The following is a 5355-nucleotide window of genomic DNA, read 5'->3' on the forward strand; positions in this document are numbered from 1 at the left end:
TTCATCGATCGTTGCATGTACTGTGTTCATGTCCATTTTGATTACTGATTTTCTCGATTATGACTTCAGACCCTACAAATTTTTATAAAGTTTGGCCCACACTTTAGCCTCCCTATATTGTAATCCAAAGAATAAAGGATTGGAATGGAGGAGGGCCAATCTTCATGTTTGACGATGTCAATATTTATATAAACATTTTCGGTAAAAAGAATACTCGATATCCGAATACTATTTCTCCGTCATCAAAAAAAATTTACTAACTTTTACTTTGGTTATGTCATTGTCGAAAAATGTCTGTCAAACACTTATTTCTTGTTACGTCAGTACACGGTAGCTTAACATTTTCTTACTACAATAAATACGCATGTTACCACCCTACAAACGAGTTGTCCGTTAAAGAAATACAAAAGTAGAAATTGTAACACACGGAAGCTCTAAATGAAATCACCGACCCACGCTCCAGTTGTTTGAAGAAATCTCGTAGGCGTTTTCTTTTGCGACGTATTGACGCAACGAATTCTACACAGAGAAATCCTTTGTTATCGCTGACTTTCACCATATTATTTCGCTTCAATTATTCAAATAAATTGTAAAAATTATAATGTTACGTCCACGTCTTTTTCAGTTTAAGCTTTTGAATCTCCCTAAACATGTCGAATTTTAAAAAATTATTTTTTAAAGAGTCATCGCAAGAAGTTATTATCTATATAAAATTCCAATTTTTTTCACATTTCCATATTAATAGCATTACAAGTTAATAATTCTTTTTTTCTCAGATATCTTTATATTTATTAGTCAGATTAAATGTGCAGTTAACTTTCAATCTATCTAAGAAATATAAATTGATAGCATAAATCTTAAATAGTTTCCAGATTGAAACTCATAATTATATACAGTTTTCTTTTGCAACATTCTGTAAAATATTATTAAAAAAAACTACTTGAAAGTGCACCTCTGTAAAGGTTTTTTTTCAAATGCTTGTAGGAATATTCAATGTTATTTAGCATCCGCATCCAAAAATGTTTAATTTTTTTGTATCTATTATTTTGATACATACGGTTGTTCATTTTTGTAATATAAGAATACATTGACTAACTATTTATCCACTTTTATCTTAAAATTTCTGTTCTAAATTATACCTTTTTAAAACAAAGGCTTGTAGCAAAAATGTTAATAAAATTAATTAGTTGATTTTGTCCAAATCACATCTTTATAAACGTCTTTTAATAAAATGTTAAATTAGTAAGAAAACTTTGCGCTTTACTTATCTTTACGATCAATTTAACGTGAAAAATCTGTGTTAAAGTAAGTACTGTTGGAGTAACTTTGAACTCTTCACTAAAGAATTGTTTTGTAATAAAATAAACTCTTTGTTGTTTAGAAAGACTTGTGGTGAAAATATGTTAAGCAATTTATATAGGGATTGGCAAACTATTCGATCTCGTAGAGAAATCACGACCGAAGCTCTCTCTTCGACTGGTTTATCGTCTATAACTCTACCATTGAAGCCCCAAATGATGGACCACGTTTTACTGTCTGAAGTCATCATTAAGATTCTGTGAGATGCTGCTAAGATGCGCCGAGAAGCTACGCCATATCACATATTTAACATAAAATATATGTTGAGATTTAAATGTTCACCAACACTGAAGAAATTTTAATAAAATATTGTTAATAATTTCACGTTCCACATTTTGTCTTTGTAGCCTTACAAACGGGGTGCCTATACAACGAATTTCAAGTTTACATCTGTTTCTGGACCTAAGACGCTTAATCATATCTACGCTTAATCATTTTGATCATTAATCATGAAACAAATTACTGAAGAGTACGAGTATAACGACAATGCCTAGTTGAACTTGTCATTTGTCATGAGCGCTAATGGACTGGGCGACAATGACTTAATATACATTTTTGATAAAAAGAAAATTATAAAATTATTATAATTTAAGTTTCGCATAATCCCATCGCAATAGAATAGTTGTTCCCCAGTGCCCTTAATATTAAGAAATAAGAGACGTGGAGGAATCAACTAGTGCATTCATGTAATTGTGACAGCGGTTAACGTCAACGTTACGTATTATGGACCACGACGTCCACAATACTTTTGTGTTGAATCTAAATATAGAAATGTTAGTCAGTAGCTGTTTTCATCATCGAGTCAAAATTGTAAACATTATCTGTATATTTGAACGTTTTAAGTAGTACTATTTCAAAGAGGGTCATGCGCGGGTGCAAAGGGAGCGCCAACAGATCCTGCTTCCAGACGGCCGGCGCAGGCGCATTCACGACCAGACACCGATAGACGTCTGACGGGTGCAACTCGCTGATTTATTTTCCTGCGCTTTCGCTCACAACTAGCTTGAGCTTAATTGTGTGACATGCAAATAATATCATAACTATCTTTTTTCATTTCTATACTACTCGAATAGGGATCAGTATCAAGGAAATTCGCATTAAATTCATTTTGTAAGAATAAAGAAAAAACGCGACGACCCGTTTCGGGCTACCTAAATGTTAATATACCTTTCGTAATATGTTTTATATTCAACATGAAATGTTAATATATCCACTTCTCAACACAGAATTCATAAAGAGATTAATGACAACATTCATAAAATGATTTGCCACATTTTTGTGCGTCAGTAATATTTTTATGAAAGAGCCAAAGGATTTACGGAATGTTTTCGAAAGAAATTTTCATATTACAAAATGCCATCATCGAAATGATTATTATTCCACCCAAAACTCTTTCAAGTCGCGAGATAAGCCGACAGGGAAGTAGGGCTGTGTAAAAGAAAAACATAAAGATTGAATCTGGTTGTTTATAACATGGTAAATTCTTAAAATATAAATTATTATAACTTTTCCAAAATTATTTGTAAAACGTTTATGTATAATTTTGGTATAACAATATGTACCAATTCAAGACTTATTAAGCTTTAAGCTTATTAGGTCCAAAGATATAAGTTTTTATCAAATTTATGCTTTGGTAACAAACAACACGTTTTCGACGTATTGTCATAAAACAATATTAATTTTTTTGACTATTGCACCGACGGTTCTTGGGGTTTCCGAAACAATGTTATTATTCGCTATTTTTTAATTTTGATTAAGTCATTATTTTTCTCAAAATTTAACTTATTATACATCTAATCGTTTAAGCTCTTACGTTTATTTAAACTATATCGTTTAAGTTGTATATAAAGAAAAAACTTAATATTAGTGAACTTTGATGACAACTACGAATAAGCTTAAGGTGTTATACGAATAAATATTAAATATTAAACGATAAAAAAGTACATTAATATGTTCCATTCCCTAGACTGAAATAAGCTAAACTTAAATAAGCAATTTCACAAGTGACCTTAGATTAAACTAAAAGTACATTGATCTACTTTTTAAAATTTAATGTCAGTTATATTTAATTATATTATTATTAGAAAATTGATGCGAGAAAGAAAGAAGCACGCCGTCCGTCCACATATATAGGAAGATAAGCAGACATTAATTATTATAATTTTAAAAAGAAAATTTAACCAGCAGAAAATAATAATAATTATTTTGATAAACAGTGTAATTTCTATTACTAGAAGTAGTGTAACGTTGCAAGTTAACGTCCCATAAATCTTAGTTAAAATTTTAACCAAAAAAAATATTATCACGAGAAACGTCTCATAAATCGCAACACAGCAAAAAATTGTTCTACCCTTAGCGGGTAACGGTACGTCTCAAGTGGCGTGGGGTCGTGGGAGCATGCTATTGGTTTAACGGATCTTTGTTTTTATAACAAAAATTCCAATGCGCCCGCGCACCAGCACACAGAGTTTACACCAGTGCTCGGGAGAAGGATCCAGGCCTCGGTCGCGTTCACTAGCTAGGTGTCGTCTCACGCACCGACGCACACTCTTTGTGTCGGTTGCGTTCACCAGCTATGTGTCTTCATACGCGCCGGGGCCAATTAGAATTTACGTTATAAATTCACGCCTTGGTCCTATTTATTCTCCGGGCATCATTTAGTTCACGCCACAACCTTTACATCGTCTCGCACCCCTAGGGGTAAGTGTTGAACAAATATTATAAAGACATCATTATTAAGTAGCGTTCATCTATAAGTTAGAGCTCAACATTTTGTCTGTGTCCATAGTTCCATCATTATGTATTCATTATTACTTTTTAATTTGTTTAATTGTTTATCTCTCCTATTATTGTTTTACATGCTTTACATTTTGTAACTCCGTTCTGACAGTAAACAATCACATCAACTGCTTTCGGTTTCTGCCCTTACTTCATCGCAAGCCATCTCCGGGTTTAGTGTCAGCGGAGCAAATTGTACATATACTTATATATGTATATCATAACTGTGACATTTATTCACAGGTGCAAAGTTTATACTACAAGTTTTAGACTGCAAGTTTTACATTGCAAGTTTTAGACTGCAAGTTTTACACTGCAAGTTTTACACCGTTGGAATTATATCACCGTGCACCGGAACCGACACATACTGCAACCTACCGGCGCTCCCTGCTCTCGACTTGCTGCCGCCTGACCAGTCCTGGGAGATCGTGCAGCTGCCTACCACCACCATCAGGGGAGTACCGAACTGCGGTGCAAAATTAGACCAGGCCTTCTGCCCACTACCCTTAGATAATTAAACACATATATATTTTTCTTTGTGTGCTTTTTTTTTGTCGCCATCTACTACTACCCTTTTATTAAATATATATTATATATTCATCTTCTTATAACGGCACAGTAGGTTGCTATAGAAATAATTGTTTTTGTACTCTCTTTGATTATTTTGCTAGCCAGTTTTCCAAACTTGATGTAAAACCAACCGAAATGTTAAAAAAAAAACAATAGTAATACGACATGAGTGAAGTCTTTACTTTATGTTTTACTGTTAAAAATATCAAATTTTGTCCATTTTGAGAAATTTCTTTTATTAAAAAATAAAGTACGTTATTTCAAAATTAACTTTTCATGGCATATAATTTATTTCTGCATTCAAACTTTGATTAATGACTTAGTAAACTGAAACAGGTGCTTTTAATTGTTGGAAGTAACCTGACGTCCAGTATGAGCGCAAGTTTTGATATATATATGCGGGACTTGGGTCTATTATTATACTCGTAACATTAAAACTTGACACTTGTATATATGGGTACGAAGAAAAGGCACGTCTGCTCTTCTTCTTGTACTTGTGGACTGACAGTTTGTTCTCTTCTTGCTAACTATGTATGTTCGCCAAATTTTTACTAAATACCAAGTCTATATATCTAGAAATGGTAGCCCAGCATTTGGGAATTGTGACTTGCGATCGCATTGTGAGTTCAATTCCTGGTTTACAAACTT

At 32.9% G+C, this 5355-nt stretch overlaps 1 long non-coding RNA gene across 1 annotated transcript; it reads left to right on the plus strand.

Annotated features, from left to right (window-relative positions):
* The first annotated feature begins 3641 nt into the window (after positions 1-3641).
* On the plus strand, positions 3642-4674 carry LOC137933550 (uncharacterized). The gene is made up of 2 exons (XR_011109130.1): positions 3642-4059; positions 4381-4674. It is a non-coding gene; the product is annotated as an uncharacterized lncRNA (long non-coding RNA).
* The last annotated feature ends 681 nt before the right edge of the window (positions 4675-5355 follow it).

The sequence above is a fragment of the Battus philenor genome, unplaced genomic scaffold, assembly GCF_028537555.1.
Source record: "Battus philenor isolate CCGP_79_NKW_IND1 unplaced genomic scaffold, ilBatPhil1.0.hap1 SCAF_13, whole genome shotgun sequence".
In the NCBI taxonomy this organism is placed as follows: Eukaryota; Metazoa; Arthropoda; class Insecta; order Lepidoptera; family Papilionidae; genus Battus; species Battus philenor.